This window comes from Adiantum capillus-veneris, chromosome 23, assembly GCF_014529385.1.
Source record: "Adiantum capillus-veneris isolate H3 chromosome 23, ASM1452938v2, whole genome shotgun sequence".
Taxonomy (NCBI): domain Eukaryota; kingdom Viridiplantae; phylum Streptophyta; class Polypodiopsida; order Polypodiales; family Pteridaceae; genus Adiantum; species Adiantum capillus-veneris.
This window is the reverse complement of record NC_140953.1, coordinates 133,986,394-134,009,269: the sequence shown is the minus strand read 5'-3', so window position 1 is coordinate 134,009,269 and position 22,876 is coordinate 133,986,394.

Below are 22,876 nucleotides of genomic sequence, written 5' to 3'. Positions count from 1 at the left end.
GTTTCGGGAACGCACCTCGGCAAGCTCCTTCTTGAGTTGCACAATCTCTTCATCTTGGGCGGTCACACGATCTTCTAGTGTGGTTATCTTGCCTTCTTGGACCAACACGCGTTCTTCAAGCCTCTTTATTGTGCCCAAGAGGTTGTGGTTGATCTTGTTAATGGTCTTTGACCGCATGTCAGGTCTCAACCACCCGCAGGGCTCCATTGCATTGTTACCATAGCAAGTACTTGCTCATATCACTTGCACAAATGTTGATACAATGGCTAAATGTTGAATATTGAGTGCTCCATGCTGATGATTTGCAAAAACACTCGATAATGATTCTGATGCAAAAACGCTAGGGCTGATCTGTTGAAAAATGCTGGTTGATTTGATGCAAAAATGTTGGCTGATTTGGTGCAAAAACGTTGGGATGAATCTGATGTAAAATGCTAGGGCTGATCTGGTGTTGAGGTTGAATGTGATGCAAAACTCTAGGGCTGATCTGATACTGAGGCGGAAAACGATGGTGCTGAACTTCTGGTGTTGATGGTATTGACGACGATGAAGGTGCTTGCGATGGAAACGTTGGTGGGTGCTTGTGCGACGGGTGCCTGTTCTGCTGTGCTAAAACCGAAGGCCAAGTGACTTTTATAGGTCTTTTAGCCATTTGCCCTACCTACTTTTAATAAATGTCATGTCAAAGTCACTTATCAAATAATGACTTAAGTGATTGTTCATGCTTAATTGACTATAGTGTTGCAACTGAGAGTATGCAACTATGACTTGCCTGATCATGCATGTCCTTCTAGAGGCTCACAATATTCCAAGCTAGATCCTAAGCTAACTAAGACTGACGCTAAACTGCAGCAATAGCTTGTCCATGTGGCTCTAGTGCAATGCGCACGTGACATAGAAAAAAAGGACAAAAGTGTTGAAAATAAACATGCTACCAAATAAAAGAGATTGACGTGGGGGTGTGTATACATGTGTATGAGGGATGGGGGGATGGTGCTCTAACTCTAAGAGATGTATTCAGAGGAAAAAACAACTATGATATGCAAAATACCGGCTAGATCCATTTGGTACCAAACTAGGGGTGTACTATTGCATGCATAGGTGGGTAGGAAGCGAAGAGTCCTTGCGGCATAGCAACAGGGTTTGAGAAAGCCGACTCTATCTCCCTTTGTCAAGCTTGCTCATGTTGTAGTTGAATCTCTTAGACGCGCAAGTTTTTAGAGAGATGCTTTTGTGATAAGAGCTTTTGAAACTTGATGCTTTTCAGGGCTCCACTTTTGGGCATCCATTGTACTGTTTATAAGAGTTCTTTGGGCCACTCTCTCAGAGAGAGCGCCAATCTTTGAGGTCAGTGCATCTGGGAACAAAAGTTTGCCGTTCCGTGTTGACTCTCCTCTCTCTCTCTCTCTCTTCAAGTTCAGTTCAAATATTTGTAGCTTGTGTTCGTGTGTTGCTATTGATTTCTCTCTTGGAGTGTTCAAGCTTGTAAGAATGGTATCATAGCTCAAACGATTCTTCTTCTACGGAGGATCCAATCGTTTTTTGCAGTACACATGAGTTCTAGCACTGAATTTGATTGAGATGACACCCCTCCAACCACTCGTATGCAGGGAGAGAAAGAAAACCCTAATCCTTGCGGGGGAATAGAAGAAACCAACGGAGATTCCAACGGAAGCAAGGCTCCTTCCGATGATTTGGGAGACCGTGGCAAATTTTCGACGGGGAATCTCGATAAGAGAGAGTATCAACGTCAACTGTGGTTGACACGGGTGTAAAAAAATTTGATTAAGGTATTTTAAGGACTTGAAATATTTTAAGACTCATCCACTTGACGAGGTTCACTCAAGATGGCGAGAAGCCATCCAATCACCTCTCAAATTGGCAATGAAGCAGAAAGAAAAATCGAGTACAAAGAAGCAGAAACAATACTCGCATGAAGAGTTTAACGAAGCTCTTGACAAGGTTAGTCTCTTGATGAAAAGCACAAAGCACTTATGGAAGAAAAGCAAATTAGCGGATTACCTCGGTTATTTGGGCGAGAAATCGACTTTAGGTTGCGATCAGATCCAAGAAGCGTGTTCGTTTCGAGGATAACTCCGATTTTTCTTCATCTTCTTCTAGTTCCAGTGAGGATGAGAAAAAGTGAAAGAAGTAGAAAAACACCAAGAAAAGTAGATCCCAAGAAAAAATCTAGCAAGCACAGGAAGTAATCTAGCAGTTCAAAAGAGGAGACCTCGTCCTGTTTTGACAATTCAGACAGTGAGAAAGAGAGAAAGAAGACCAAGGAGTTCAAGGATGGGGTCAAGTAATTAACTTTGACACATTTTCAAGCTTCAAGGATACCCATTGAGCCCTTCCTTTTATACTTGACAATGTCTTTTCAGGAGTGATTGCCGATCACAAAGATACAACTCTAGAGTTTCGTTTCCAAATGTATCGGCCCTAGAGACTGGCGCCCCTTTCGGTGTTTCTTTATTAATTGCCGATCACAAAGATACAACTCCCCAATGGGTCCAGCTCTCTGAGTTTACATCCAGATGCTCTCTAAGAAAGTGTCTAGAGGACTCTTATAAATAGTACGAGGGATGCCCAAAAGTAGAGCTATGAAAAGCATCAGGTTTCAAAAGCTCTTATCCCAAAAGCATTTGTCTCTAAAAGCTGGCGTCAAAAACTCTGAAGCCCATACGTTGCTGCGACATCAGCAAATCTCGTGTTTTGTAGTCAACATGCCACATCAATAAGTCCCGCATTTTTCGGGATTGTCCATACAGTCCAACCATGTCAACATGTTATGCAAGATTTTGAATGTCTTCATCTTCTAGGTTTTAAGCCCCTCAGCCATTGGTCAACGGTTAGGTTTTTGAAAACCCTAACCTCCCTAGACCCCTCATCTTCAGGGTATGCCGCACCACAAACTTGTGACATGGCCCTCCTCTTGAAAGAATTGTAATCGCCCTTGATTATGCATGCAAAGCAAACAAAGGCCTAAAACTAGTTCAATAGACATTGACTCTATGTACTCATGCACCAGAATGCACTCATCCAATACTTGGCAGACACTGAACACTCACAATTCCATCGAGGGTCAAATCATGATCATTGTAGCATATTTAGTAATCACATCTAGACCGTGCTGATCTTTTCTCGGGTGTCTTGATCCATTAAGTCTTGTCATTACTAGATTCATATCTTTCTTGCATCTCAAATAAAACATGCCCATGACCATCCATACAAGACAATACATTCATAGAGCATGCATTTCACAAATCACACACTTAGTTCACACTGAACACCAAGGTGCAATCATTCAATCTAGTCATCTTATCTAGTCCAGAACTATTAAATGCACCTAGATCTCTATGTAGCCATCTCATCTCTGTCTAAATGCACTAAATTCATCAAATCATTCATCAGACAAAATGCTACAAACATTTCATCTTTCTTTATATTAATCTAACAATACACTCGTGAAAGAGCACACGTAATCACTTTAATTCCCAATTCAATGTACATATTTTCATAAAGACATTTTGTAGAATTCTGTCAGACCATCAGTATCCGTAAAATTAGCTTACCCTTCTGATCTGTTTCTTATGCCTTGGGACGTGTAGGTTGCTGCTCTATCCCCCATGTCCATTGACACATAATGTTGAATCGTCGAAACTCTCTTAAGAACTATCAACTAGTTCCCCTAGTTCTTTCTTTGGACACTTCGCGAAGACGTGACCCTATTCACGGCATTCATAACACTTGCCCTCTTTGAAGTTCTCAACACGCTGCTCTTTCAATGTAATTTGAGCCTTGTGATTTCTTCTTCTGATTCTGCTTTCCTTTGGAAGACTCTTGCCCCATTGAGGCGGGTCCGTCGGATAGGTCAATGAGCTGACATGCATACCAAAACGTTCCTTGGTATGTCCCATAAGTCTCTGGATGGATTCTGAATTTTGCTTTTTGAAATACCGTCGAATCTCTTTTGGTAGTCCGCAACAAAACAGCTCAATCTGCTTCTTCAAAGTGACCCTCCCAAAAGAGGACACTGGTAAAAAGGTATCCCAAAACCTCTGGCAATAGGCAACTAAAGGGTCTTCTTTTTCATTCTCAAATGATGCCAAGCCGTGATTACATATTCATATTCTTCCGTTAACCATGCTAAAGGAAAAATTCTCTTGAATTTAATTGACTTATTAGGTGCTTTTCTATGCAACATTAAGGTAGACCACCATGTTTGCGCGTTGCCCTTCAGATAAGACATTGCCCTTCGTACCTTGGAGGCTTCCAAGAAACGACTCCAACTCTGTTTCCAAATGCATTGGTGTTCCGTTTCCAAACGCATCGGCCCTAGAGACTGTCGCTCTTTTCGGTGTTTCTTTTTTTGTATGTAACAATAGTGGAGCACTTCTCTGAAAGAAGCCGGGGAGTTGTGATGTGATGTGTTCCCTGCTCTGGTATCCTGGTGCTCTAGTCAAGAGGGAACAAGGTGCATCAACACCTGAGAGAGAGAGAGAGAGAGAGAGAGAGAGGAAAAGAGAGCCCTTTGAGGAATGATGTAGATAATTTTGCTACTTTTGTAGCAAGAATGACACAAAAACACATTGATTTTTTTTTTGTTTCTGATGCTGTTATCAGTATATAATTGTCAGCTATGGGGAATATTAGCTTCCGGGGGCTTCTCCTTGTCTTCTCCTATTGAGCTCCATGGCAAGGGGCATGTTCATAGAAAGAAAGTATAATTTAGTGAAGAAGTGTTGTGAAAAGCTTTGTTGAAAGCAACACACTCAATGTAAATGGGACATAAGAAGCATTGGATTTTTTTTTTTGTCAGCAAAGAAGGCTATGCATCTACCTTCTAAGTCATCTCAACAAATTTCAAAGAGAGAATAAAACGGATGCTATTACAAATCCCTTTAGAGGTATGAAGGTTAAGAGGGTTCGTAAATGACCAGTTAGATGTATACATGGGTCAGTATTTGCATATCAAAGCAGATGAATAGGGAAATAAAGGAACCACAATTTATAATGAGTACAATAACATCTTTGTGGACCTTGAACAAACTGCTAGAAGTCCAATATTGGACATGAACATGAAAAACCCATAACCAAGGTGGTAAAGCAATCATGTTAGATGATCGAGCAACGAATATCGTCACCAACATGCCATCCTTTCAGACCTGTGCATTTGTCAATAAATTGACCCCATTAGTTGTTAGAAAAGAAACATCACAAAGACATCTCTCAATTTGAATGCATGCTATCGAACACCACTTGCATCATAAAATATAAAGGCATTCCATGTGGTTCAATTATGCCAAAACCTTGAATAACGAAGCATACCCAAAAAGCAATTGAACATGATGAGGATGACATGCACAAGAGCGCTTTCCAAAAATTGAGTCATGAGAAGAAACAAGTTCACCAGTGATACGAAATTGGATTGATGAAACAAAGGCCCATATTTTCTTGGAAAGAGGGCGAGTATTGAAGCTATGTCTATTGTCTTCTTTGAAAGTGGTGCAAGAAAAACACATGCCATTGGAAAGACGATGATGGCACAATCTTGTTCCTATTGCAAGCCCTCTTACCATAGCACGCCCAAGAAACACATTCCCTTATAAGGAAGTCGAGTATGCTAGCCTTGAAACAATACATCTCTCCACCAAGCAACATATTGACCTGCCAAGCCTTGTTGGCCTTGTTAGCAAATAAATGCTTTCGTCCGATAAGAGAGTGAGACATAACTTGTAGAACACGTGAAAAGAAGAAAGGAAACTATGCACATGCTCCCAAAAACCTTCATATCCATGAGGGACGTGATATGGATGTTGCACCCCATCAAAATAGAGAAACGGGTTGTGCTATGATAACACAATATTAAAGTGGTAAACAATATGGAACCTTGCTATGCGGATGAGTTGTCGGTGGAGGTGCTCTTTGTCAAGCCAAGCGATAATTCTAAAGGTGGGAAGCATCTCAAATTGTAGAGGATTTGCTGTCTCACTATAAGAGAGTAGCTTCCAACGAGCAAACTTCAATACTTCTTGCCATGAAAGCACCAAGCATGTGAGCCAAGATGATTGCTCATTGAATAGTTGATTTGCATTCTTAATATCCCACCATGGTGCCTCTATCAAAGTCTTGCTATGTGCGAGACCTGTTTGGCATATGAAATACTTAGCGATTGAAAACCATGGTTGCATGGAATCAATACACATATCTTGAAGAAGGCTCCAAGGCTTGGCTACCGTATGTGTCCATACATCCGAAGCTTTTGCCTCACCCATTTTTTAACGGATGGATAGGTGCTTCCATGAGGCCTGAACCATCCTTGAGTTGATGTTATTTTCTTCCAAGGCATGAAACAACTATCATATGTGTACATATATCCAAAATTTCTACCCCACCCATTCTTTCAAGGGTGGATGAGTGCTTTCATGAGACCATTCTTGACTTAAGGTTATTTTCCTTCCAAAGCACAAAACGGATGGGTTGAGTGATGCTCAAAAGTGCTTTTAAATTCAAAGGCAGCAAAGGCATGAAATATGATACCATAGGAAGCATGATTGCTTGAACTACTTCTAGTTGCACATGAAAAGGCCATGCTTGTGATCTCCAATAAACAAACTGTTCATGATCTTATTGGAGATCCAAGGCAAGAATTGATTGGCATTAACATCCACACCCATTGGATAACCAAGGTGTCTAAACACAAACCACTTTTGTTGTCACTTGTCCTTGCCATTCCAAGCCTTGCAAATGCTCCATTGTGCAGCTAATAAAGGTAGCTTTACACATGTTTATGCAGAGACTAGAAGCAAGTGCATAGAGAGACCATGCTTGCGTTGCTTTTTTCAAATTTGCTTTGTTTGCCTTGGGGAACATGAGAGAATCATCAACCCATGCTTGGCCTACATGTGGTTGTCTTGAAGGTAAGGAAAGTATCACAATCTCATTATTCATTGGAAAATTAGAAAGAAACGTTAATATGGGATACATAGCAATGGCAAAAAAGTAAAGGGTTGCAAGGACAACCTTGCCTCAATAGAATGAGTCAATGATATGTTGTTAGTGGTGACACCACCATTCATCAATACACGAGAGGTAGAACTTGCATTGATGTTGCGCCAAAACCCATGGCATGTATCGATTATGCAATGAAAGATCAACTAAGGTGATGCACACAGTTCGTAACCTTTGGGACCGTTGGAAAGCAAAGTGCTTGCATCGTTTTGATTTCCGCAGAGCTCACATGAGCCAAAACTGGGGGGAAAATGAGTATTGTTGCAACTAGGGGCCAACAATGTAGTGGATGCGAACCTCGACCTGTGCGACGAGAGCGCAACACATTGACCACCAAGCTGGCGTGGTTTGAAGTGGAAAGCACAACCAAGCATCATATTATTGGCGCTAAACATAAGAACAAATGAGGGCTCCGCCACTATATTGGCCCCCTTACCTTAACATTAGTAATGATTAATCTGACAATGGTTGATGCATCCCTTCCTATGATAACTTTTTGATACACGTGTTATATAATATTGACTTTTTGACTTAAATGCATATTCCTTAACACATTTTTCTACCAATATATCAACAAGAGAAGCCCATAGGCCATTGCCATTGGCAAGCCTAAAATAGGGCCCCAAATCATGGATGGAGGTTTCTTAAAGAACCTCTTTTTTTAATGTTACAACGAAACCAACTTCATATTTTAAGCAGGAATTTTTTTGACATTTTCTACGATGCACGTTACTTGAATGTACGCACGTGCTCACCCACACACCACCTCTTCCTTGGCAATGACAAAAGATGGGATCATGGGTGGTTATCGCACCCATCAAGATCTACGGTGGAGGTTTGATGATGAAGAATCTTGGGAACGATTATCAGCCTAGGCACCACCTAAAGTTTCACACAAATTCCTTAACCACATACCCTCATGCGCATTTACTTGATATATGAGGTGTCATGTTCCTTTTTGATGTCAAGAATGTCGTGTGGGCTAAGTAATCTTGGGTACCCTAAATTACATTCATATAACAGTAATGTTAGGTACTTGGGATTACTTCTATCGAGAAGATTTGTGGCCCACAATTGTTGTCAATTTTGATAGGACCTTAGATCTCACCTCCTTATGCATGTGGTCAGTAGAATGGGTGTCACTCAAAAAACATGTAAAATCCATGCCAAAAAACAAACGTTGGGGCTATTGTAGTGTCCCCCTAACGCACACCCTTGTAGCACGCACCTAACCAGATGCAAAGAGGAATCAGGATTGCAAGATGGGCCAACTCTCTTTGGCCATGATTTCCTTTCGAAGCAATTGCAAGTTGTGGCTCTCTTATACTATAATGCACTTACAATGATAGGTGAGCACAATAGGGGTAGCTGGATAAAGATTACAGGTAGAAAAATAGGCTAGCAATGAATTTTGATATTTATTTCTTTTGTTGTGGTGCTTTATGTTTTGTGGCGAGTAAAACTTTTCGGTATAATGAATTACGTACGCATTTGTATAATTTGTAATGCACGGCTTATTTCTTACTGTTATATGTTTTCGTGAATATAAAATCAAATTTGTTGGAAAAAGATGTAAGAAAATTTATATCATAGTATGTATATAACACTTGAAAGTTCTTCATCATTCATATTTCACACTAACGTTGATCTCTAGATTGTGTAATAAAAGCAGTTACTCATGTTTTATCAAATGCTATTGTAATGTGTGTTTCAAGAGAAAGTTGATATGGTACCACAATGCATACTCAAAGATATTGCACCGCCTCAGAGAAGTTGCAAACAAGAGGAAGTAACTTAAAAATTTTATACTACAGGAAATTTTAGAGCTATAAAACTTATGTAGTGCACACATTGTGGCATATGATAGTGTAAGAGCAGATTATCTCTCCAAAGTTTATAGACTCGAAGTCAATAACTCAATTCACCTATTATATAGTCACGGGGTCCAAGATCGAGGAAACATACTTAAAATCCTTATTGGTCGATTTTGCACAATTTTGTACACTTCATCATTAGTCTCCATTATAGTATGGTCCAACGCATGAGATGACACAATTTTGGACACTTCATCATCAATCTCCATTTTAGTATGGTCCAACACATAAGATGTAAACGTCAAAGATCAACCAATAAAATAGACACCAAATCGAAACCATAACCCAGCTACAAAGGGAACCACCTTATGTAGAGACTCGTTAGACACATAGTGAGACACAATCCAAACCTTAACTAGCTACAAAAGGAGCCACCATATCTAGAGATTAATGAGACACAAGATACAATAAACATGGGAGCCACCCAACCTACCTTAGCATAGGGAAACCAAGGAGATTAAAGGATGCCACCATACAAGAGGGCCTACCACCCTATTGGTGCATATCCATAGCCATCGAGAAGGACAAAAATGATCTTAATAGTCGTTGAGCACCAAGAGTTGGGAGATCTAAGAAGAAGACCATCAACATTGGTATTGACCATTCTTAACTAAATAGCTCCCTTGAGTATAAAAACTAGTCCATCTATATAAAGAATGGGATAGTTATTCTTGATATTCACCTTGTTTTGAAAGCTTGATAGTCTATGCATTTGCTATGAGTTATTTTCTTTTCAACTAAGATGGGGGAGAAACAACGGTCATATGGTCATGAATGCTATAAGTTCTTTTCTTTTCAACTAAGAAGATGGGGGCAAAACAACGGTCATACGGTCATGAATCAAATGAAGTGTACACAACGAGTTCTAGTTTTCAACGTGACCTTGAGTGTCAGTGTTGATTTTATTGAGATAGTCTTTAGTACACCTTAATGCTCATCCATATCCATTGTTATATGTGTTTAATTTACAAAAGGTGGATGGGATTGTGGTACTACTGTGTCTAGGTTGAGGGCCTAAATCTACATTCAAAGAAATAGATACATGATTTGCGTAAGATACATTATTAGAGGAATAAGACAATACGTGTGCTATACAAATAACTCATTTTACCAGTTACATGAAGTTTATATATCTCTATATGTATCATTGAGAGAATAAGATACGTTATTAGAGGAATAAGATAATACTTGTGCTATACGGATGACTCATTTTTCCAGTTACATGAAGTTTGTATATTTCTATATGTATCGTTGAGAGAATTTAAGTGCCAAGGGCTCTTGTTGGAATAGGTGGATTGAGCCAAAAAAGTTGGAGTTTATAGAGGCTTGTAGCTATTTTGTAAGAGATTGAATTACTCTTTTTAACATCTGAGTAAAAGGTGCATCATATTAAGATGAAGGTTTAATATATGCAACTCAACCTAGATACCCTCTTAAAGTCCATATGTGTATTTCGTTGAAGTGTATCATCAAGAACTATTTCAAGCATTTGTTATGCATACTAGGAAATACTATCATGTTGAACCACAACAAAAAAATACACCAAGCAAGATGAGCATGGAGATGACATTATGAAGAAACAAAATACTCCTTGACTCACGATTGAATTTTAGGACAGGAGACTTGGGACACGGTCGTTGGCCACGTTCTATGAAATAAGCCCAAAGCTAAAGCAGGGTGCTAAAGGAAAGGGGTTCTTAAAGATAGGTGCCATGCGCTCCTATAAAGAGGAGTGCTCTTGTTCATGGCTTAAGGTGGTTTTAGAGCTAAAGAGTCGTAATGCTCATTGGGTACCCATTGGGTAGAGATCCTTCAAGATTGTACTTTTGGGCATTGTCATGCTGCTATGGGGTAGTCAACGGTTTAAGCCGCATGCCAGAGATCATTGCTCTTTCTTTCATGGAAATTGAAGTGATTTCTTGGTCGCTTTGTGGAAGGTATCACCACAATTCAATCTATACTAAGGTGTGGAGTCATGTAAGATGAGAGATACCCCTCCCCAAGGGTCTATGCACAAAGATATACAATTTACACTTTTATAAAATTTCCAATACACATCAGAGTTGCGGAAGCAATTGTATAGGGGAGGAGTTCTCAGGGCGCCCGACTAAGCATGGAGTTTAGGCCATGAGCTCAACTGCATCCAAAGGTACCTAGCGACTAGTGCTACCTCTGAATGGGTGTTATGAATGAAAGCGTACTCAAGAAAAATATAACATTGTGGAGGGTGAATATATGTGTACACCGCGTTGTGGAGAGAGAGAGAGAGAGAGAGAGAGAGAGAGAGAGAGAGAATATAGTGGGGGGTGAGATAGAGTGCGGAGAGACATGAGAAGATGACCACAAAGAATCTTTAAATTCCCATCTAAATGGAATAGGCAACTATGTATTAATGCAATGACAAAATCTGAGTATACCATAACATCAAAAAGTTTAGGACAAAACAACTAGCAGAGCATCGGACCCTGTGTAGGGATCAATCAGTCCACCCATCCATTTCCACTGTACTATGGACAGAGAATTTCACTTCGTCAGGAGCGAGCTAGAACACCTCCAACCTACCTCAACCAAACATAAGCTGAGGCCGCTTCGCCTCCCTCCATGAATCCGTCTCTGAAAGGATCCCAAATACCAGCAAATGGTAGGGTATCAACACCAACCATACCAGTTAGGTGCCACGCCTCTTTGATGCCCATCTCCGGGTGTTTAGGCAAAGCCAAGGCAAAATCCCCAACGCGTTAGCGTGTAGGTCATTCAACACCCGACGCACTAACCGTGTAGATGAGCCTAACAAAAAAGAAGAAGACCTAGGCAACACTCTTGATCCAGCAAAGCCCCAGGTGAGCGACCCTTTAATCTAAGGCTAAGCGATGTAGTTGATCCTAATCTTGTAGAAACGCTGCCATGAGAAACATAACACATGAATCCAATCACAATAGCACTTCCCAGATGCACAAACAATCCTTTTCCAAACAATTAAACGGTATAGGGTCTCTACCCTTACACGTCTACCATAAACCATCTTGATCACTTAATGATCCAATCCAAAAAAAACCATAAACCATAATCCAATCACAATACATGGGTGAGCACTCCACCCTTTGGCTGCAATTTCAATCATAATCCATGAGGGAATCTCAGCCCTTAACCATAAATCCTAATCACACTGAACCAACTCCCACACTTGGAGTTCGACACATCTCCTGCAATCAATCGGAGTATACACACATGTGATCCTTAACATGTCATTCTTTGATGCATAAAAAAGAGTATGACCAGTAACTAATCATGATATAAAAATCCAACATCCAATCATGCAAAGTTGATGCATCACATTCGTACTTTACCACTCTAACACATAGAGCTAGGTTTTGACTTAGATAGGTGGAAAGCAGTCATAACCATGCATACAAGGCATCCACATCAATCCATGAGTGCTCATACATCATATGATAATATTCCAACACCATAAACATGATGCAAAACAACTCCGACCTTTAGGTCAACCATAAACCATAACTTCATACATATGCAATTTTTTTTTTTGGATATTTTCGTGAGCATGCAACACATGCAAATGAAAGTATTTGGCCTCAAACCAATGCATCAAATTCAGATCCATAATATAGACTATCACTCCGTCACATCACTTTGCCCATATGGTACTCACAAAACAAACGGTAATCCCAAAAGAAAGCCACTTTTTTTTTTATATCTACCTATGCGGTTTGGGATGTTTAACCATATACTCCCACATAAGTTTATAGCCATCTCATCATTGAAATCGACTCACAAAAAAAACCCATAAAACAAAACAAAATGGCTCGGTTAGCTCACAACGTCATATGGTATCCCCCCTTGATAGCAGTCCTACACGTGTAGGTAAAATCGATTAGAGTGATTAATAAGTCGCATTCTCGAAGTGATAATAGAGACCTAAACTCATTTATCATCAAGTTTCATCAAGATTTCAATTGGTTAAGTGGGTTTGCCCATTCGGTGAATCTATATAGTGGTCCTCCAAGGAGCCTGGAGTGAGAATATTTGATTGTGTAGTGGACAACAAACTGTTTTTTGACCATATCTCTTAGCTCGTGCGTGCTTTTCACATAACACCAAAGAAAGAAAATATTCTAAATGATGTGTTTTATCTTTAGTATAAATGGCCCGGGTTGAGTTATAACGGTTTGTGATTTATGACCAAAACTGTATTCCTACCGCCTCTTTAACGTGAAACAAAAAGCACTTTTTATGTACGCACATGATCATAAACGCATGATGTGCATAAATAAGCGTCTTAAACATGATGAAATAATAATAAGACAACTTAGTACGTACTTGGTTGATCCATATATGCACTTGTATGCAAAAAACAATCACCGAGAGGGTGATTACGCATAAAAAACGACATAGAGAGAGAGAGAGAGAGAGAGAGAGAGAGAGAGAGAGAGAGAGAGAGAGAGAGAGAGAGAGAGAGATAATGACTATGGAGTTTAGAGTTTCTCACGGTGCTTTATAATCAATTTGGGACTTTTGAAAGGCTTCTTGCTTTGCCGCAAGAGAGCGGTGATGAGAGCTACGTAGAGGTATCCGCCACAAAAGTTTCTGGAGAGCCCGTACACTGTGAAACGAGAGAACATAATAAGCAAGTAGAGAGAGAGTATCGTTCTTCTTCTTCTTCTTCTTCTTCTTGAGAGAAGAGCTTATGGAGATGGTGATGAAGAGCTTGTACGACTCCGTATAATAAATAGGTAATTCTGACGTCAAGGCAAGAGAGCTTCCGCCTCTAAGAGTGTATCTATGTGTATTCAAAGTGAAGGAAGAGAGGTCTTTATATAGGCTCTCAAGGCCAAAATCTCAAGCCAAGAATAGAGTGAGCAAGAAGAGACAAGTTCGCGCACGTTTACGGCTTTTTTAAATTAAAAAAATCATTTTATTTTAACGGACACTGATTTCGATGCACGATTTCCAGTCTCTAAGAAGAAACTTGGCTTCCAAGAAAAGAATTCTAAACTAAACTCTTCCTCTCTTTTCTAAAACGACTCTTTCTTTCCTAAAAACAAGCCTTTGCTTTTTGGTGGTCAACTTTTCCACTTAGCATTCAATATTTACAGCAAATTGACCATCCGAGCAGTATTATTTGTCCAACTAATGGAAGCCGTAGCTAGATTAATGCACACTGTAATATCCCAACATAATGATGGCTTTCTCGTATTGTCTCGATGTATTTGCGGTACCGTTTTTATAAAATATTTCACGTAAAAATCCAGTTTTTTCTCTGGGCGATCATTTTTAAAATTCGACGGAGATTAATATTTTTATATTTAGGTCATCATAAAAAGCACATTGGTTTTAAAAAACGCTGTAGAACACGAAAAGCTAAAAGCAATTGATTTTTCCAAAAACTCAATCAAACGTCCGTTTAACCTACTGGAATATGGAAACGACCTTGCTTTTCATTTTAGAACCTTCCAATACTGTCGCTCAAGCATCTTAAATTAAAATTTAGCAAAATAGATATTGAAAGTTATTTTTTTTAATTTTTAGAATAGACCTAAGAATTGGGGATCTTACATGTAAGAATGAGGGATCCTTGTCACTCTGGCTTGAGTGCAATGTCTAACTCTACACGTAGTTTCTTTTTTTCATAAGCGAAACTACAACATTGGAAAATCTTTTCTATTGAAGATGGGTATTTACACCACAATGGGAGAGTATGTATGCCCTTGGAATTAGACACTAGGCAAACACTTTGTTTGAGTGTCACAATAGTCTCAATGTTGGCTATCCTAGTATTCGGAAGATGTATGTGTTAGCTAGAAGGCAACCTTACTAGCAAGGTCTACATAAAGGCATACATGAGTATGCATTACATTGTCAATAGTGTCAGGTGACAAAGGAAGAATACCTTTAGTGGGTAGAATTTTACATCCTTTAGAGATTCCTAATGGCAAGTGGGAGAGCATCACCATGGATTATATTGTCAATTTACCAATTACATACATGGCCATGACTCTATTTGGGTGGTAATAGATCGTTTGACCAAAATTTGTTGGCTATTTTCACTAAGACTATGGTCAAAGCTCACGATGCATGACTGTTTGTCGAGAATGTATATAAGTTGTATGGTCTTCCATCAAATATTGGGGGTTTGTTGTAAGGTCCCCAACCCGCCTATACCGAGATCGGGATGGGATCCTTGACAGGTCTCTAGGTCTAATAAAAATCAGGCCAAGGAATAGACCTTTACCATTGACAATGGCTTGGGTCTATACCCTTAGAAGCAGACCTTGTCCTGTCTTGCAGCAAAAACGGGACAACGTATTCAAACGGGCTAAAAATAAATTCTTATTCCCGCCCTATAACTTCATCATTCAGATTATGGTTTCCTTAACCAACGCTTTTTCCCCCCTAACATATGTGAGGGTACATCCGTTGGTGGATTCCTCTTCCAAGTGAAGAAGTTTCTAAGACGTTTTAGTGCGCGGGAATGGATAGTTACTTGACTAATCAGGTCCACCCGTCCATGATTGACAACCTTAGTCAATCCCCACTTACCACCCCGCACTCACACATGATTCATTTATCTTACTATCACATTATTTTAAACATTTAAAATAATGGTTTCTTTTAACGTTCCGTCACATTAATTCCTTGAAGACAGCATTGAAAGAATTCTTTTAGAAAACAGACATCTTTAAACTTAAGACAGGGTACTGTCAATCAAAACATTCTCCATAATAACCATGACTAGTACTCTTTTTGTCTCAAGACAACCCAAGGGTGAAAAACGGCACCCATTCCTTATTCAAATCCGGAGTGGATAAACCCCACCCAAGGTTCCGGGTGCCCATACACCAAACTAGTTGCCCATACAATTGGGCGGCTCCCCTAGGATAAAAAATGGTATCCTAACTTATGTAGAAACATCAAGACATGACACGGAGTAGAAACTCAACGTTCATGGGGGTAACCGACTTATCTGTGGCTAGAAAGCCAATCATTATCATCAAAATATTCCAAGGAGGCGGAGGTGTCTTGAGACATGCTGTTTTAAGGATGATCAAACATATCTTTCCTAATTCAACTAGTTTTAACCCAAACAATTATTTCCTACATTATAAGCAAATGTACGTTGGAAGTTACCTTTTGTTTTCAGCCAGTTTATCCTTCTTACGTATGCAATGCTAACTTATAAAATAACTTAAACTAATTAAAGACTTAATTGAATAATGGGACACCACCTGGGATTGATTGGCCATCTGCTGCTGCGCTGGCGCCTGAAGACTTTCCTCCGTAGGCCTACTACTAGGCTCGGCTTCGTCGTCGTGCGACGCTCTAGTTCGTTTTGGAGTTACGTTCTCATCATCAGACGTAGGATTTGCTTGGGTTCTTTTTGGTGCCATAACTTCTTATCCTTATAAAAAGGACGTCTAATCATTAGGTAAATAATTCAAAATCTAAACTTAACCTTTGTATTCAACCGTAACCTATCCAATGTTAAATTTATAGTTTTAATTGATAAATTCTTGACCTAGTAATTTCTTATTTGTCTATATAGGCATGATAACTTTTTCCACCACTTCCCTAAGGGTTTTCTAAGGTCTCCTAACTTTCTTATAATTTTCTATATCTTTTTCCTAATTTTCCATCAACTTTTAAGCTAATAATCTACTTATTTTGGGCTTAATATTTATTGTATTTTTCTCTTAAAGATTTCATTTCCTTAACTTGGTATCATAGGTTTATACTTACTATAATTTTTCTAAAAACTTTTAACCACAAAGTCTATTTATTTTAATTAATCATTTACTAAAAATAGGACTTTTGGTCAATTATAATTTTCTAACCTCACTAATTAACTATTGTATAATTACCACAAGTAGATAAGGATATTTTTGACCTCTAGTAATTATCTTATTATTTTTTAACTTAATTATATAATTTCCATCTTCAATTTTAAGCTAAAATTAGGATAATTTGACTTAAATAAATATTTATACTACTTTTCTAACCTTGACATATTTATCACGGCCTCTTTATTATATACGCTAATTGTGATAAATAGAATGTAACCACTGATAAATATCTCACAGCATTTGAAATCAGTTTACTAATTTCTCCTATTTAGTTTGCTCAAAAATAGAGTATTTTTGTTAAAGTAATTAGCTAGATTAATTATCTGAGCTTCTCTTAATTATCACGATTTTCTTAACACCTAATTAACTATAGATAAATATCTCACAGCATTTGAAATCAGTTTACTAATTTTCCTTATTTAATTTGCTCTAAAACCATAGTATTTTTGCTAAAGTAATTAGCTAGATTAATTACCTTAGCTTCTCCTAATTATCACGGGTTCCTTAACACCTAATTAATCATTGATAAATAACTCATAGCATTTGAAATCAATTTACTAATCTCCCCTATTTAATTTGTTTTAGAAATAGAGTATTTTTGCTAAAGTAATTAGGAAAATTAATTTTCTGAGCTTCTCCTAATTATTACGGGTTCCTTAACACTTAATTAACCACTGATAAATAACTCAAAGAATTTGAAATCAATTTGATTAATTTTCCCTTTGAATTTATCTAAAAAATATTGTAATTTAACCTAATTAATTAGGTATTACTCAAAAAATTATAGGATAATTTTTTTAGCTTAATGACTATCTAATGCAGCTCTGATAATTATCTTAACTTAATCTAAACTTAATTAATATATTTTTGATTCATTCATGGTTAATTTGGCTAATTTTAGCCCAAATATGATAGGATAATTAATTAGCTTAATATTTCCAAGCTTAATTAAAAAAATCAGCAGAGAATAATTAATTAAAAGAGGATTTATGAGTATACATAGGTCTAATCTTTGATTTATTAACAAAATAGATTAATATAGCCTTGCTAATTAAGAAGGATTAGGCTAATTACCGTTTAGGTTAATCGACTAGAGGTTAATCTCTAGTGATTTCTGCATAGCGTTCTCTCTAGATGAGAGAGAGAGAGTGTTAAGGCTTCGAGTCTGTGTAAAATGTGAAGCTAGGGGTTCTATTTATAGTTTTTTGGCACTCATAAGCTCTCACCGGCTGAAAAAGGCAGTTGCTTGCAGTTCAAGCAGTCCCCAGCAAGTCAAAAAACGCCCCTTGCTGCTAAATGAGTCCTTGGCAGGTCAGCGATGACCCTCCCATTATCTGTTAGCTTTTAAAATGTCAATTTTGCTATAATTTGACCTATTTTTGCTTAATTGGTAAATATCTTGTAAATATCGAGGAATCCCAATCCTCGAGCGAGTACTTCCGAGCGAACAAGTAACCCAACGAATATATAAAATTAAAAAGCCAAGATCAAGACCTCAATAGTGACTCTATAGAGGATAGTGTAGCAAATTAAATGCAAAACCAAATATAATCCTCCACAACCTCCATGGGGTTCAAACCGGATGTGTTTTTTGCAACCCCAAAAACATGGTGTGACAATCGGGTGCTTAATATCATGTAAGCCATCACTAATTAATTGCACTTGGTGCATGTAAAAGGAAAAGAGTACCATGAGAGTGGGCAAGATTTGTGAGAGAGCTTCGGTTTGCACAGTACATAAGATGATTTATTTATAGTTAATGATAAAAAAACCTAGGTTACGTGTGATCCCACCTAAAATTTTAAGATTCACCTCTAAATTTTAGATTTGAGGTAAGAAAACCTACAAATTTTGGAGAAATGTAGTGTAATTTGGTGTGGAAACCTTAAATTGCACGCCAGTGTCATGTGCTGAGAGAGAGAGAGAGAGAGAGAGAGAGAGAGAGAGGTTGAAGCATCTAAGTAAGGTGAAGATCAAGTTCAATGCCTTCGATGTGAGGTCTGCATCAATCGTGGAGTTTCTAGCGCAAATCCAGCAACCCCAAGTGCCAAATTCTCATCAAGCACCGTACAGACAAGATCCTTGCACTTACACTAACATGAAGGAGGAGATCAGCCTTGATGGCTTAGTCCTCAATGCTCAAGACATCCACAAATCCATCCTTAAGCAGTTGCAAGCCATTGAAACCGAGGAAATGTTCAAGGAGGTTGGCATTCCTTGACCTATCAACATCCCTCTCGAAGAGGTTGTACTCGTCAAGAATACTCCACACGTGGGCCAAACCGCCAATTTTCTTCTGTGCTATGTAAGACATGAATGTCTCTAATGCAGCCTTTGGGGGAAAAGACACACACACACACACACACACACACACACACACACACACACACACACACACACACACACACACACACACACACACACACACACACACACACACACACACACACACACACACATGTAACTAGTTTATCTAAACAGGGCCTTGGACTGCCTTCACTAGTGTACGCCAGTGCGCGGAGAGAGAGAGTGAGAGAGAGAGAGAGAAAGAGAGAGAGGGAGGGAGGGAGAAAGAGGAGAAGAACAAGAAGTTTTAACTTCGTAGGAAACTATCCTAAGCAATGATGAGAGTCTTTTTGTGCGTGTGTTTTCTCAAGACTTGAACTCCCTTTAAGGGCGCGCGGCGGCGCGTGGTGCTAGAGAGAGAGAGAGAGAGAGAGAGAGAGAGAGAGAGAGAGAGAGAGAGAGAGAGAGAGAGAGAGAGAGAGAGAGAGAGAGAGAGAGAGAGAGAGAGAGAGAGAGAACCGCACCAACTGCGCCCGTCGATCATGGCAGTTATGGAGTCCAAGCTGGCCAGGAGTCGCAACCTGCCAACAGAGCCCTGGAAACAGACCCCTTCTGGGCAGCCGAAATTATTTTCTCGCGCCTCTTGCTCTTGTGTGGGAAAAAAAACTCCCCAGTTGATCATGCCATGGCTTGTACGTTTACGTAGACGTTGCTTAGTAAATGAAGCATTGCTAGATCATAGACGCAATTGCATGTGTCTGTTTGTTTGTTGTGTGAGTGTGTGTACGTGGAGGGCATCAACGAGGAGGTGACTGCGCAGTACGTGGAGGGCACCAACGAAGCTAGCGTGGGTGGTGACTGCGCAAACTCTCGGCTGCAGCGCAGGCCTTCTGAGGAGGCAGAAGTGGGCATGGCTACGTAGGGTACGAGCATGGGTACGGGTATAATAGTAGGGGTACGGGTGGCAACTAAGGCGGCTAGGGAGGAGGTGTTGATGGTGGTGGCTGCGGAGGCGGAGACGGAGGAGGTGGATTTGCTGCGTCCAAAGTGTTGGGGTGCTCCTATGATTGCTTCAGTGGCTGCGACTTCTTGTTAGAGAGAGAGAGAGAGAGAGAGAGAGAGAGAGAGAGAGAGAGAGAGAGAGAGAGAGAGAGAGAGAGAGAGAGAGAGAGAGAGAGAGAGAGAGAGAGAGAGAGAGAGAGAGAGAGAGAGAGAACCGCACCAACTGCGCCCGTCGATCATGGCAGTTATGGAGTCCAAGCTGGCCAGGAGTTGCAACCTGCCAATAGAGCCCTGGAAACAGACCCCTTTTGGGCAGTCGAATTTTTTTTCTCGCGCCTCTTGCCTTTGTGTGGGAAAAAAAACTCCCCAGTTGATCATGTCATGGCCTGTACGTTTACGTAGACGTTGCTTAGTAAATGAAGCATTGCTCGATCATAGACGCAATTGCATGTGTCTGTTTGTTTGTTGTGTGAGTGTGTGTACGTGGAGGGCACCAACGAGGAGGTGACTGCGCAGTACCTGGAGGGCACCAACGAAGCTAGTGTGGGTGGTGGCTGCGCAAACTCTCGGCTGCAGTGTAGGCCTTCTGAGGAGGCAGAAGTGGGCGTGGCTACGTAGGGTACGAGCATAAGTACGGGTATAATAGTAGGGGTACGGGTGGCAACTGAGGCGGCGGCTAGGGAGGAGGTGTTGATGGTGGTGCCTGCGGAGGTGGAGACGGAGGAGGAGGAGGTGGTGGATTTGCTTCGTCCAAAGTGTTGGCGTGCTCCTATGATTGCTTCAGTGGCTGCGACTTCTTGTTAGAGAGAGAGAGAGAGAGAGAGAGAGAGAGAGAGAGAGAGAGAGAGAGAGAGAGAGAGAGAGAGAGAGAGAGAGAGAGAGAACCACACCAACTTGAAGGAGCACCCGTCGATCATGGCAGTTACGGAGTCCAAGCTGGCCAAGAGCCGCAACCGTCACCTTTGTCAGATGGTATCACAATGGTTGCCAACAGAGCCCTAGAAATAGACCCCCTTCTGGGCAACCAATTTTTTTTTGTACGCCTCCTTCCTCTGTGTGGAAAAAGAAACTCCCCAGTTGGTCAAGCCATGGCCTGTACCTTTACATAGATGTTTCTTAGTAAAAGAAGCATTGCGATGTATTCCATTGATATTCGATCACATATGCAACTGCATGTGTGTGTGTGTTTGTTGTGTGAGTGTGTGTGTACGTGGAGGGCACCAACGAGGCCCACAAGTCAACACGCATATGTAACGCTAGCGTGGGTGGTGACTGCGAAAACTCTCGGCTGCAGTGTCAACTTCTTGTGTGTAGGCCTTCTGAGGAGGCAAAAGCGGGCGTGGCTAGGTAGGGTACGAGCATGGGTACGGGTACAAGCGAGGGTATGGGTATAATAGTAGGGGTACGGGCCTGGGTATGGCAGCTGAGGCGGCGGTTGGGGAGGAGGTGGTGACGGTGGTGGCTACGGAGGCGGAGATGGAGGAGGAGGAGGAGAAGGAGGAGGTGGATTTACTGCGTCCAAAGTGTTGGCATGCTCCTATGATTGCTTCAGCGGGCTGTGGCTTCTTGTTAGAGATGATCAAGCTTCTCTCTCTCTCTCTCTCTCTCTCTCTCTCTCTCTCTCTCTCTCTATCATTAGTCTTCTTTCGTGCACTCACCTTTTCTAGTTGGCCGCTTCACTCACAAGTTGACTGGCCTCTCTTGCTCGGGTTTTAGTTCGCTCGAGAAATCTCGCTCGGGCTATGGTAAGACTCGTAAATATCTGGGAGACCTTTAATAAAGTCTATGCTTAAATGATTACTGTAACCCTTCAATTTTTCTTAATAATTTATTTTACATTGAATCTTCATCTTCCGAGAGGACTAGCGGGGTCATATTTTGTCCGAATTTAAACTTGAAAATTTCTAGCCCGCAGTTTGCTGTGCTTAAGATTCCAAAAATACCAATATTTGCCATGGTCGGACAATTCTACATTGCTTTTTCAATAATCATATTAGTTTGATTAAGCTTTATACAACCTTTAAGGTTTCAGAAACTGGAAACCTTACATTTGTATGGCCGTTTTTGGAGAACTGTAAAAGTTGGACCCTACTCTTAACTTAAGTACAATTGATCATACTTAGACTAATGGCCATACTAAGCGAGTAAATCAAGTAATGGAGGATATGCTACATGCATATGTAAGTAGGAAGAAAATGGATTAAGAGTATTATTTACCAATCTTGGACTTCGGTTATAATGGTGCGAACATGTATCTACGGGTTTTAGCCCATTATAGTGGGTTAGGCCAAGGAATTCATACATTTGGCTAAATATTTCTTACAAGAATATTTAGATATATTATGCATTGCTAAGAGTAACTTTAGGCAAGATCAAGACTGTTCAAGAACGGTTTCCCAATGAAAAACGCTGACAAGTATTCTTCATGGAAGGAGAGTTGGTGCTTTTGAAGGTTTAGGAACATTTAGACAGTCTCAAGATTGGACCTGTCCGTTGACCAAGTTGGCTTGGGTGCACACAGCTACTTGTGCTTCTATGTTTGTGTGCACACCACAATTCATGTGCTTGAACATATGTGAAGGGGAATCTAGATTGTAAGATGGGATAATTCTCTTGACCATGATCTTCCTTCGAACCAAATGCATTTATGACTCTCTTATAGTATGGTGCCTCCTTTCAATATAGGAATAAGTAGATGCTAAAGACCTTTTCTAACAAGATCAAACAATGGTAAATTGGACGATTGAGGCTCAAATGGGGCATTTGTATAGTCACCACAAGTAGAAAAATAGACTAGCAATGAGTGTGCTTGGATAATGACTTTGGTTTTTTTCTATTTAG